The 13379-nt window shown below is 29.7% G+C and overlaps 15 non-coding genes across 15 annotated transcripts; all 15 read right to left on the reverse strand.

The window, feature by feature from the left end:
- Nucleotides 1–558: 558 nt before the first annotated feature.
- TRNAK-UUU lies at nt 559–630 on the reverse strand. Its single transcript has one exon. It is a non-coding gene; the product is annotated as a tRNA-Lys (tRNA).
- Nucleotides 631–1536: 906 nt separating this feature from the next.
- Nucleotides 1537–1608, reverse strand: TRNAK-UUU. The gene has a single exon. It is a non-coding gene; the product is annotated as a tRNA-Lys (tRNA).
- Nucleotides 1609–2421: 813 nt separating this feature from the next.
- On the reverse strand, nt 2422–2493 carry TRNAK-UUU. The gene has a single exon. It is a non-coding gene; the product is annotated as a tRNA-Lys (tRNA).
- A 371-nt stretch (nt 2494–2864) lies between these two features.
- TRNAK-UUU lies at nt 2865–2936 on the reverse strand. Its single transcript has one exon. It is a non-coding gene; the product is annotated as a tRNA-Lys (tRNA).
- Nucleotides 2937–3752: 816 nt separating this feature from the next.
- On the reverse strand, nt 3753–3824 carry TRNAK-UUU. Its single transcript has one exon. It is a non-coding gene; the product is annotated as a tRNA-Lys (tRNA).
- Nucleotides 3825–5120: 1296 nt separating this feature from the next.
- Nucleotides 5121–5192, reverse strand: TRNAK-UUU. Its single transcript has one exon. It is a non-coding gene; the product is annotated as a tRNA-Lys (tRNA).
- Nucleotides 5193–6009: 817 nt separating this feature from the next.
- Nucleotides 6010–6081, reverse strand: TRNAK-UUU. The gene has a single exon. It is a non-coding gene; the product is annotated as a tRNA-Lys (tRNA).
- An 812-nt stretch (nt 6082–6893) lies between these two features.
- TRNAK-UUU lies at nt 6894–6965 on the reverse strand. Its single transcript has one exon. It is a non-coding gene; the product is annotated as a tRNA-Lys (tRNA).
- A 371-nt stretch (nt 6966–7336) lies between these two features.
- On the reverse strand, nt 7337–7408 carry TRNAK-UUU. Its single transcript has one exon. It is a non-coding gene; the product is annotated as a tRNA-Lys (tRNA).
- Nucleotides 7409–8620: 1212 nt separating this feature from the next.
- Nucleotides 8621–8692, reverse strand: TRNAK-UUU. The gene has a single exon. It is a non-coding gene; the product is annotated as a tRNA-Lys (tRNA).
- Nucleotides 8693–9062: 370 nt separating this feature from the next.
- On the reverse strand, nt 9063–9134 carry TRNAK-UUU. The gene has a single exon. It is a non-coding gene; the product is annotated as a tRNA-Lys (tRNA).
- Nucleotides 9135–10338: 1204 nt separating this feature from the next.
- On the reverse strand, nt 10339–10410 carry TRNAK-UUU. The gene has a single exon. It is a non-coding gene; the product is annotated as a tRNA-Lys (tRNA).
- Nucleotides 10411–11315: 905 nt separating this feature from the next.
- Nucleotides 11316–11387, reverse strand: TRNAK-UUU. Its single transcript has one exon. It is a non-coding gene; the product is annotated as a tRNA-Lys (tRNA).
- Nucleotides 11388–12199: 812 nt separating this feature from the next.
- TRNAK-UUU lies at nt 12200–12271 on the reverse strand. Its single transcript has one exon. It is a non-coding gene; the product is annotated as a tRNA-Lys (tRNA).
- Nucleotides 12272–12644: 373 nt separating this feature from the next.
- On the reverse strand, nt 12645–12716 carry TRNAK-UUU. Its single transcript has one exon. It is a non-coding gene; the product is annotated as a tRNA-Lys (tRNA).
- Nucleotides 12717–13379: the final 663 nt, after the last annotated feature.

Here is a 13379-nt window from a genome sequence, read left to right on the forward strand (position 1 = left end):
ATTAACCACTTATGGATTCAACAAATATAGAAATATGACAAAATTAGTATGAATCAAATTTTCAACCACTTACGAGACGAAGAAAATACAACTTCGATAGTGTTACAATTTCATTCACCGTCTGTGGCGATCAAACCAACAACCACGAGGTTAAAAGCCACGCGCTCTACCACTGAGCTAAGAAGGCCAACTCAATTATATACATGTATAATGTGGGAGAGGATATTGTATATAAACCAATATTTATCTTGTTTGGAAGAATTTATTTTAAGGGTTTTGACATATTTTAAGTTGAAACCATGCTATAACTTCTATTTGGTAAAACAATGAAAGTTTTAAATAATAGTTTACTTTGAAACGCTACCCAAAGTAACATTTAAAATGAGATGAAAATTGAATTTTCAACTACTTACGAGCGGGTTTATGGGTATATAAATGAAAATTTTAACCACTTATGGATTCAACAAATATACAAATATGAAAAAATTAATATAAATCAAACTTTTAACCACTTACGAGATCAAGAAAATACAACTTTGTTAAACCTAAAATTTCAATCACCGTCTGTGGGGATCGAACCCACGACCACGTGGTTAAAAGCCACACGCTCTACCACTGAGCTAAGAAAGCCAACTCAATAATATGCATATATAATTTAGGAGAGGATATTGGATATAATCCAATATTATCTTGTTTGGTAGAATTTATTTTAGAGATTATGACATATTTTAAGTTGAATCCAAGCTATAACTACTATTTGGTAAAACAAAGAAAGTTTAAAATACTAGTTAATTTTGAAACGCTACCCTAAGTAGCATTTAAAATGAGATGAAAATTGAATTTTCAACTACTTACGAGAGGGTTTATGGGTATATAAATAAAAATTTTAACCACTTATGGATTCAACAAATATAGAAATATGACAAAATTAGTATGAATCAAATTTACGAGAGGGTTTAAGGGTATATAAATAAAAATATTAACCACTTATGGATTCAACAAATATAGAAATATGACAAAATTAGTATGAATCAAATTTTCAACCACTTACGAGACGAAGAAAATACAACTTCGATAGTGTTACAATTTCATTCACCGTCTGTGGCGATCAAACCAACAACCACGAGGTTAAAAGCCACGCGCTCTACCACTGAGCTAAGAAGGCCAACTCAATTATATACATGTATAATGTGGGAGAGGATATTGTATATAAACCAATATTTATCTTGTTTGGAAGAATTTATTTTAGGGGTTATAACATATTTTAAGTTGAAACCATGCTATAACTTCTATTTGGTAAAACAATGAAAGTTTTAAATAATAGTTTACTTTGAAACGCTACCCAAAGTAGCATTTAAAATGAGATGAAAATTAAATTTTCAACTACTTACGAGCGGGTTTATGTGTATATAAATGAAAATTTTAGCCACTTATGGATTGAAGAAATATACAAATATGAAAAATTTAATATAAATCAAATTTTTAACCACTTACGAGATCAAGAAAATACAACTTTGTTAAACCTACAATTTCAATCATCGTCTGTGGGGATTGAACCCACGACCACATGGTTAAAAGCCACGCGCTCTACCACTGAGCTAAGAAGGCCTACTCAATAATATGCATATATAGTTTAGGAGAGGATATTGGATATAATCCAATATTATCTTGTTTGGTAGAATTTATTTTAGAGATTATGACATATTTTAAGTTGAATCCAAGCTATAACTTCTATTTGGTAAAACAAAGAAAGTTTAAAATACTAGTTAATTTTGAAACGCTACCCTAAGTAGCATTTAAAATGAGAAGAAAATTGAATTGTCAACTACTTACGAAAGGGTTTATGGGTATATAAATAAAAATTTTAACCACTTATGGATTCAACAAATATAGAATTATGACAAAATTAGTATGAATCAAATTTTTAACCACTTACGAGACGAAGAAAATACAACTTTGATAATGTTACAATTTCATTCACCGTCTGTGGGGATCAAACCAACAACCACGTGGTTAAAAGCCACGCGCTCTACCACAGAGCTAAGAAGGCCAACTCAATTATATACATGTATAATGTGGGAGAGGATATTGGATATAAACCAATATTTATCTTGTTTGGAAGAATTTATTTTAGGGGTTATGACATATTTTAAGTTGAAACCATGCTATAACTTCTATTTGGTAAAACAATGAAAGTTTTAAATAATAGTTTACTTTGAAACGCTACCCAAAGTAGCATTTAAAATGAGATGAAAATTAAATTTTCAACTAATTACGAGCGGGTTTATGTGTATATAAATGAAAATTTTAGCCACTTATGGATTGACGAAATATACAAATATGAAAAAATTAATATAAATCAAATTTTTAACCACTTACGAAATCAAGAAAATACAGCTTTGTTAAAACTACAATTTCAATCACCGTCTGTGGGGATTGAACCCACGACCACGTGGTTAAAAGCCACGCGCTCTACCACTGAGCTAAGAAGGCCACCTCAATAATATGCATGTATAGTTGAGGAGAGGATATTGGATAAAAACCAATATATAAATTGTTTGGAAGAATTTATTTTAGAGATTATGACATATTTTAAGTTGAAACCAAGCTATAACTTCTATTTGGTAAAATAAAGAAAGTTTTAAATAATAGTTTACTTTGAAACGCTACCCAAAGTAACATTTAAAATGAGATGAAAATTGAATTTTCAACTACTTACGAGCGGGTTTATGGGTATATAAATGAAAATTTTAACCACTTATGGATTCAACAAATATACAAATATGAAAAAATTAATATAAATCAAATTTTTAACCACTTACGAGATCAAGAAAATACAACTTTGTTAAACCTAAAATTTCAATCACCGTCTGTGGGGATCAAACCCACGACCACGTGGTTAAAAGCCACGCGCTCTACCACTGAGCTAAGAAGGCCTACTAAATAATATGCATATATAGTTTAGGAGAGGATATTGGATATAATCCAATATTATCTTGTTTGGTAGAATTTATTTTAGAGATTATGCCATATTTTAAGTTGAATCCAAGCTATAACTACTATTTGGTAAAACAAAGAAAGTTTAAAATACTTGTTAATTTTGAAACGCTACCCAAAGTAGCATTTAAAATGAGATGAAAATTGAATTTTCAACTACTTACGAGCGGGTTTATGGGTATATAAATAAAAATTTTAACCACTTATGGATTCAACAAATATAGAAATATGACAAAATTAGTATGAATCAAATTTTTAACCACTTACGAGACGAAGAAAACACAACTTTGATAATGTTACAATTTCATTCACCGATCTGTGGGGATCAAACCAACAACCACGTGGTTAAAAGCCACGCGCTCTACCACTGAGCTAAGAAGGCCAACTCAATTATATACATGTATAATGTGAGAGAGGATATTGGATATAAACCAATATTTATCTTGTTTGGAAGAATTTATTTTAGGGGTTATGACATATTTTAAGTTGAAACCATGCTATAACTTCTATTTGGTAAAACAATGAAAGTTTTAAATAATAGTTTACTTTGAAACGCTACCCAAAGTAGCATTTAAAATGAGATGAAAATTAAATTTTCAACTACTTACGAGTGGATTTATGTGTATATAAATGAAAATTTTAGCCACTTATGGATTCAAGAAATATACAAATATGAAAAAATTTAATATAAATCAAATTTTTAACCACTTTCGAAATCAAGAAAATACAGCTTTATGTAAAACTACAATTTCAATCACCGTCTGTGGGGATTGAACCCACGACCACGTGGTTAAAAGCCACGCGCTCTACCACTAAGCTAAGAAGGCCTACTTAATAATATGCATGTATAGTTGAGGAGAGGATATTGGATATAAACCAATATATAAATTGTTTGGAAGAATTTATTTTAGAGATTATGACATATTTTAAGTTGAAACCAAGCTATAACTTCTATTTGGTAAAATAAAGAAAGTTTTAAATAATAGTTTACTTTGAAACGCTACCCAAAGTAACATTTAAAATGAGATGAAAATTGAATTTTCAACTACTTACGAGCGGGTTTATGGGTATATAAATGAAAATTTTAACCACTTATGGATTCAACAAATATACAAATATGAAAAAATTAATATAAATCAAACTTTTTAACCACTTACGAGATCAAGAAAATACAACTTTGTTAAACCTAAAATTTCAATCACCGTCTGTGGGGATCAAACCCACGACCACGTGGTTAAAAGCCACAGCGCTCTACCACTGAGCTAAGAAAGCCAACTCAATAATATGCATATATAATTTAGGAGAGGATATTGGATATAATCCAATATTATCTTGTTTGGTAGAATTTATTTTAGAGATTATGACATATTTTAAGTTGAATCCAAGCTATAACTTCTATTTGGTAAAACAAAGAAAGTTTAAAATACTAGTTAATTTTGAAACGCTACCCTAAGTAGCATTTAAAATGAGATGAAAATTGAATTTTCAACTACTTACGAGAGGGTTTATGGGTATATAAATAAAATTTTAACCACTTATGGATTCAACAAATATAGAAATATGACAAATTAGTATGAATCAAATTAAATTTAAGATTATATTAAATATCAAAATTTTTAACCACTTACGAGACAAAGAAAATACAACTTCTGATAGTGTTACAATTTCATTCACCGTCTGTGGGCGATCAAACCAACAACCACGATGGTTAAAAGCCACGCGCTCTACCACTGAGCTAAGAAGGCCAACTCAATTATATACATGTATAATGTGGGAGAGGATATTGGTATATAAACCAATATTTATCTTGTTTGGAAGAATTTATTTTAGGGGTTATGACATATTTTAAGTTGAAACCATTGCTATAACTTCTATTTGGTAAAACAATGAAAGTTTTAAATAATAGTTTACTTTGAAACGCTACCCCAAAGTAACATTTAAAATGAGATGAAAATTGAAATTTTCAACTACTTACGAGCGGGTTTATGTGTATATAAATGAAAATTTTAAGCCACTTATGGATTGAAGCAAATATACAAATATGAAAAAATTAATATAAATCAAATTTTTAACCACTTACGAGATCAAGAAAATACAACTTTGTTAAACCTAACAATTTCAATCACCGTCTGTGGGGATCGAATCCACAACCACGTGGTTAAAAGCCACGCGCTCTACCACTGAGCTAAGAAGGCCAACTCAATAATATGCATATATAGTTTAGGAGAGGATATTGGATATAATCCAATATTATCTTGTTTGGTAGAATTTATTTTAGAGATTATGACATATTTTAAGTTGAATCCAAGCTATAACTTCTATTTGGTAAAACAAAGAAAGTTTAAAATACTAGTTAATTTTGAAACGCTACCCTAAGTAGCATTTAAAATGAGATGAAAATTGGAATTTTCCAACTACTTTATCGAGAGGGTTTAAGGGTATATAAATAAAAATATTAACCACTTATGGATTCAACAAATATAGAAATATGACAAAATTAGTATGAATCAAATTTTCAACCACTTACGAGACGAAGAAAATACAACTTTGATAATGTTACAATTTCATTCACCGTCTGTGGGGATCAAACCAACAACCACGAGGTTAAAAGCCACGCGCTCTACCACTGAGCTAAGAAGGCCAACTCAATTATATACATGTATAATGTGGGAGAGGATATTGGATATAAACCAATATTTATCTTGTTTGGAAGAATTTATTTTAGAGGTTATGACATATTTTAAGTTGAAACCATGCTATAACTTCTATTTGGTAAAACAATGAAAGTTTTAAATAATAGTTTACTTTGAAACGCTACCCAAAGTAGCATTTAAAATGAGATGAAAATTAAATTTTCAACTACTTACGAGCGGGTTTATGTGTATATAAATGAAAATTTTAGCCACTTATGGATTGAAGAAATATACAAATATGAAAAATTTAATATAAATCAAATTTTTAACCACTTACGAGATCAAGAAAATACAACTTTGTTAAACCTACAATTTCAATCATCGTCTGTGGGGATTGAACCCACGACCACATGGTTAAAAGCCACGCGCTCTACCACTGAGCTAAGAAGGCCTACTCAATAATATGCATATATAGTTTAGGAGAGGATATTGGATATAATCCAATATTATCTTGTTTGGTAGAATTTATTTTAGAGATTATGACATATTTTAAGTTGAATCCAAGCTATAACTTCTATTTGGTAAAACAAAGAAAGTTTAAAATACTAGTTAATTTTGAAACGCTACCCTAAGTAGCATTTAAAATGAGAAGAAAATTGAATTGTCAACTACTTACGAAAGGTTTATGGGTATATAAATAAAAATTTTAACCACTTATGGATTCAACAAATATAGAATTATGACAAAATTAGTATGAATCAAATTTTTAACCACTTACGAGACGAAGAAAATACAACTTTGATAATGTTACAATTTCATTCACCGTCTGTGGGGATCAAACCAACAACCACGTGGTTAAAAGCCACGCGCTCTACCACTGAGCTAAGAAGGCCAACTCAATTATATACATGTATAATGTGGGAGAGGATATTGGATATAAACCAATATTTATCTTGTTTGGAAGAATTTATTTTAGGGGTTATGACATATTTTAAGTTGAAACCATGCTATAACTTCTATTTGGTAAAACAATGAAAGTTTTAAATAATAGTTTACTTTGAAACGCTACCCAAAGTAGCATTTAAAATGAGATGAAAATTAAATTTTCAACTAATTACGAGCGGGTTTATGTGTATATAAATGAAAATTTTAGCCACTTATGGATTGACGAAATATACAAATATGAAAAAATTAATATAAATCAAATTTTTAACCACTTACGAAATCAAGAAAATACAGCTTTGTTAAAACTACAATTTCAATCACCGTCTGTGGGGATTGAACCCACGACCACGTGGTTAAAAGCCACGCGCTCTACCACTGAGCTAAGAAGGCCACCTCAATAATATGCATGTATAGTTGAGGAGAGGATATTGGATAAAAACCAATATATAAATTGTTTGGAAGAATTTATTTTAGAGATTATGACATATTTTAAGTTGAAACCAAGCTATAACTTCTATTTGGTAAAATAAAGAAAGTTTTAAATAATAGTTTACTTTGAAACGCTACCCAAAGTAACATTTAAAATGAGATGAAAATTGAATTTTCAACTACTTACGAGCGGGTTTATGGGTATATAAATGAAAATTTTAACCACTTATGGATTCAACAAATATACAAATATGAAAAAATTAATATAAATCAAATTTTTAACCACTTACGAGATCAAGAAAATACAACTTTGTTAAACCTAAAATTTCAATCACCGTCTGTGGGGATCAAACCCACGACCACGTGGTTAAAAGCCACGCGCTCTACCACTGAGCTAAGAAGGCCTACTAAATAATATGCATATATAGTTTAGGAGAGGATATTGGATATAATCCAATATTATCTTGTTTGGTAGAATTTATTTTAGAGATTATGCCATATTTTAAGTTGAATCCAAGCTATAACTACTATTTGGTAAAACAAAGAAAGTTTAAAATACTTGTTAATTTTGAAACGCTACCCTAAGTAGCATTTAAAATGAGATGAAAATTGAATTTTCAACTACTTACGAGAGGGTTTATGGGTATATAAATGAAAATTTTAACCACTTATGGATTCAACAAATATAGAAATATGACAAAATTAGTATGAATCAAATTTTTAACCACTTACGAGACGAAGAAAATACAACTTTGATAGTGTTACAATTTCATTCACCGTCTGTGGGGATCAAACCAACAACCACGTGGTTAAAAGCCACGCGCTCTACCACTGAGCTAAGAAGGCCAACTCAATTATATACATGTATAATGTGAGAGAGGATATTGGATATAAACCAATATTTATCTTGTTTGGAAGAATTTATTTTAGGGTTATGACATATTTTAAGTTGAAACCATGCTATAACTTCTATTTGGTAAAACAATGAAAGTTTTAAATAATAGTTTACTTTGAAACGCTACCAAAGTACATTTAAAATGAGATGAAATTAATTTCACTACTTACAGCTTATGGTATATAAATGAAATTTTACCACTTATGGATTCAAATACAATAAATTAATATAAATCAAATTTTAACCACTACGAATCAAGAAAATACACTTGTTAAACTAAATTTCAATCACCGTCTGTGGGATGAACCACGACCACGTGGTTAAAAGCCACCGCTCTACCACTAGCTAAGAAGCCAACTCAATAATATGCATTATATTGAGGAGAGGATATTGGATATAAACAATATTATTGTTTGGAGAATTTATTTTAGAGATTATGACATATTTTAAGTTGAACCAGCTATAACTTCTATTTGGTAAAACAAAGAAAGTTTTAAATAATAGTTTACTTTGAAACGCTACCCAAAGTAGCATTTAAAATGAGATGAAAATTGAATTTTCAACTACTTACGAGCGGGTTTTATGGTGTATATAAATGAAAATTTTAGACCACTTATGGATTCAAGAAATATACAAATATGAAAAAATTAATATAAATCAAATTTTTAACCACTTTACGAAGATCAAGAAAATACAGCTTTGTTAAAACTACAATTTCAATCACCGTCTGTGGGGATTGAACCCACGACCACGTGGTTAAAAGCCACGCGCTCTACCACTGAGCTAAGAAGGCCTACTTAATAATATGCATGTATAGTTGAGGAGAGGATATTGATATAAACCAATATATATATTGTTTGGAAGAATTTATTTTAGAGATTATGACATATTTTAAGTTGAAACCAAGCTATAACTTCTATTTGGTAAAATAAAGAAAGTTTTAAATAATAGTTTACTTTGAAACGCTACCCAAAGTAACATTTAAAATGAGATGAAAATTGAATTTTCAACTACTTACGAGCGGGTTTATGGGTATATAAATGAAAATTTTAACCACTTATGGATTCAACAAATATACAAATATGAAAAAATTAATATAAATCAAACTTTTAACCACTTACGAGATCAAGAAAATACAACTTTGTTAAACCTACAATTTCAATCACCGTCTGTGGGGATCGAACCCACGACCACGTGGTTAAAAGCCACACGCTCTACCACTGAGCTAAGAAGGCCAACTCAATAATATGCATATATAATTTAGGAGAGGATATTGGATATAATCCAATATTATCTTGTTTGGTAGAATTTATTTTAGAGATTATGACATATTTTAAGTTGAATCCAAGCTATAACTACTATTTGGTAAAACAAAGAAAGTTTAAAATACTAGTTAATTTTGAAACGCTACCCTAAGTAGCATTTAAAATGAGATGAAAATTGAATTTTCAACTACTTACGAGAGGGTTTATGGGTATATAAATAGAAAATTTTAACCACTTATGGATTCAACAAATATAGAAATATGACAAAATTAGTATGAATCAAATTTTTAACCACTTACGAGACGAAGAAAATACAACTTGATAATGTTACAATTTCATTCACCGTCTGTGGGATCAAACCAACACCACGTGGTTAAAAGCCACGCGCTCTACCACTGAGCTAAGAAGGCCAACTCAATATATACATGTATAATTGGAGAGGATATTGGATATAACCAATATTTATCTTGTTTGGAAGAATTTAAGTATAATATTTAAGGAACCATCTATATTCTATTGTAAAACAAGAATTAAAAATAGTTATTGAAACGTACAATACATTTAAAATGAGATGAAAATAATTTTCAACTATTACAGAGGTTTATGGTATATAAATAAAAATATTAACCACTTATGGATTCAACAAATATAGAAATATGACAAAATTAATATAAATCAAATTTTAACCACTTACGAGACGAAGAAAATACAACTTTGATATGTTACAATTTCATTCACCGTCTGTGGGATCAAACCAACAACCACGTGGTTAAAAGCCACGCGCTCTACCACTGAGCTAAGAAGGCCAACTCAATTATATACATGTATAATGTGGAGAGGATATTGATATAAACCAATATTTATCTTGTTTGGAAGAATTTATTTTAAGGTTATGACATATTTTAAGTTGAAACCATGCTATAACTTCTATTTGGTAAAACAATGAAAGTTTTAAATAATAGTTTACTTTGAAACGCTACCCAAAGTAACATTTAAAATGAGATGAAAATTGAATTTTCAACTACTTACGAGCGGGTTTATGGGTATATAAATGAAAATTTTAACCACTTATGGATTCAACAAATATACAAATATGAAAAAATTAATATAAATCAAACTTTTAACCACTTACGAGATCAAGAAAATACAACTTTGTTAAACCTAAAATTTCAATCACCGTCTGTGGGGATCGAACCCACGACCACGTGGTTAAAAGCCACACGCTCTACCACTGAGCTAAGAAAGCCAACTCAATAATATGCATATATAATTTAGGAGAGGATATTGGATATAATCCAATATTATCTTGTTTGGTAGAATTTATTTTAGAGATTATGACATATTTTAAGTTGAATCCAAGCTATAACTACTATTTGGTAAAACAAAGAAAGTTTAAAATACTAGTTAATTTTGAAACGCTACCCTAAGTAGCATTTAAAATGAGATGAAAATTGAATTTTCAACTACTTACGAGAGGGTTTATGGGTATATAAATAAAAATTTTAACCACTTATGGATTCAACAAATATAGAAATATGACAAAATTAGTATGAATCAAATTTACGAGAGGTTTAAGGGTATATAAATAAAAATATTAACCACTTATGGATTCAACAAATATAGAAATATGACAAAATTAGTATGAATCAAATTTTCAACCACTTACGAGACGAAGAAAATACAACTTCGATAGTGTTACAATTTCATTCACCGTCTGTGGCGATCAAACCAACAACCACGAGGTTAAAAGCCACGCGCTCTACCACTGAGCTAAGAAGGCCAACTCAATTATATACATGTATAATGTGGGAGAGGATATTGTATATAAACCAATATTTATCTTGTTTGGAAGAATTTATTTTAGGGGTTATAACATATTTTAAGTTGAAACCATGCTATAACTTCTATTTGGTAAAACAATGAAAGTTTTAAATAATAGTTTACTTTGAAACGCTACCCAAAGTAGCATTTAAAATGAGATGAAAATTAAATTTTCAACTACTTACGAGCGGGTTTATGTGTATATAAATGAAAATTTTAGCCACTTATGGATTGAAGAAATATACAAATATGAAAAATTTAATATAAATCAAATTTTTAACCACTTACGAGATCAAGAAAATACAACTTTGTTAAACCTACAATTTCAATCATCGTCTGTGGGGATTGAACCCACGACCACATGGTTAAAAGCCACGCGCTCTACCACTGAGCTAAGAAGGCCTACTCAATAATATGCATATATAGTTTAGGAGAGGATATTGGATATAATCCAATATTATCTTGTTTGGTAGAATTTATTTTAGAGATTATGACATATTTTAAGTTGAATCCAAGCTATAACTTCTATTTGGTAAAACAAAGAAAGTTTAAAATACTAGTTAATTTTGAAACGCTACCCTAAGTAGCATTTAAAATGAGAAGAAAATTGAATTGTCAACTACTTACGAAAGGGTTTATGGGTATATAAATAAAAATTTTAACCACTTATGGATTCAACAAATATAGAATTATGACAAAATTAGTATGAATCAAATTTTTAACCACTTACGAGACGAAGAAAATACAACTTTGATAATGTTACAATTTCATTCACCGTCTGTGGGGATCAAACCAACAACCACGTGGTTAAAAGCCACGCGCTCTACCACAGAGCTAAGAAGGCCAACTCAATTATATACATGTATAATGTGGGAGAGGATATTGGATATAAACCAATATTTATCTTGTTTGGAAGAATTTATTTTAGGGGTTATGACATATTTTAAGTTGAAACCATGCTATAACTTCTATTTGGTAAAACAATGAAAGTTTTAAATAATAGTTTACTTTGAAACGCTACCCAAAGTAGCATTTAAAATGAGATGAAAATTAAATTTTCAACTAATTACGAGCGGGTTTATGTGTATATAAATGAAAATTTTAGCCACTTATGGATTGACGAAATATACAAATATGAAAAAATTAATATAAATCAAATTTTTAACCACTTACGAAATCAAGAAAATACAGCTTTGTTAAACTACAATTTCAATCACCGTCTGTGGGGATTGAACCCACGACCACGTGGTTAAAAGCCACGCGCTCTACCACTGAGCTAAGAAGGCCACCTCAATAATATGCATGTATAGTTGAGGAGAGGATATTGGATAAAAACCAATATTATAAATTGTTTGGAAGAATTTATTTTAGGAGATTATGACATATTTTAAGTTGAAACCAAGCTATAACTTCTATTTGGTAAAATAAAGAAAGTTTTAAATAATAGTTTACTTTGAAACGCTACCCAAAGTAACATTTAAAATGAGATGAAAATTGAATTTTCAACTACTTACGAGCGGGTTTATGTGTATATAAATGAAAATTTTAACCACTTATGGATTCAACAAATATACAAATATGAAAAAATTAATATAAATCAAATTTTTAACCACTTACGAGATCAAGAAAATACAACTTTGTTAAACCTAAAATTTCAATCACCGTCTGTGGGGATCAAACCCACGACCACGTGGTTAAAAGCCACGCGCTCTACCACTGAGCTAAGAAGGCCTACTAATAATATGCATATATAGTTTAGGAGAGGATATTGGATATAATCCAATATTATCTTGTTTGGTAGAATTTATTTTAGAGATTATGCCATATTTTAAGTTGAATCCAAGCTATAACTACTATTTGGTAAAACAAAGAAAGTTTAAAATACTTGTTAATTTTGAAACGCTACCCAAAGTAGCATTTAAAATGAGATGAAAATTGAATTTTCAACTACTTACGAGCGGGTTTATGGGTATATAAATGAAAATTTTAACCACTTATGGATTCAACAAATATAGAAATATGACAAAATTAGTATGAATCAAATTTTTAACCACTTACGAGACGAAGAAAACACAACTTTGATAATGTTACAATTTCATTCACCATCTGTGGGGATCAAACCAACAACCACGTGGTTAAAAGCCACGCGCTCTACCACTGAGCTAAGAAGGCCAACTCAATTATATACATGTATAATGTGAGAGAGGATATTGGATATAAACCAATATTTATCTTGTTTGGAAGAATTTATTTTAGGGGTTATGACATATTTTAAGTTGAAACCATGCTATAACTTCTATTTGGTAAAACAATGAAAGTTTTAAATAATAGTTTACTTTGAAACGCTACCCAAAGTAGCATTTAAAATGAGATGAAAATTAAATTTTCAACTAC

Source organism: Ipomoea nil, unplaced genomic scaffold (assembly GCF_001879475.1).
Source record: "Ipomoea nil cultivar Tokyo-kokei standard unplaced genomic scaffold, Asagao_1.1 scaffold0861, whole genome shotgun sequence".
NCBI classification, from domain to species: domain Eukaryota; kingdom Viridiplantae; phylum Streptophyta; class Magnoliopsida; order Solanales; family Convolvulaceae; genus Ipomoea; species Ipomoea nil.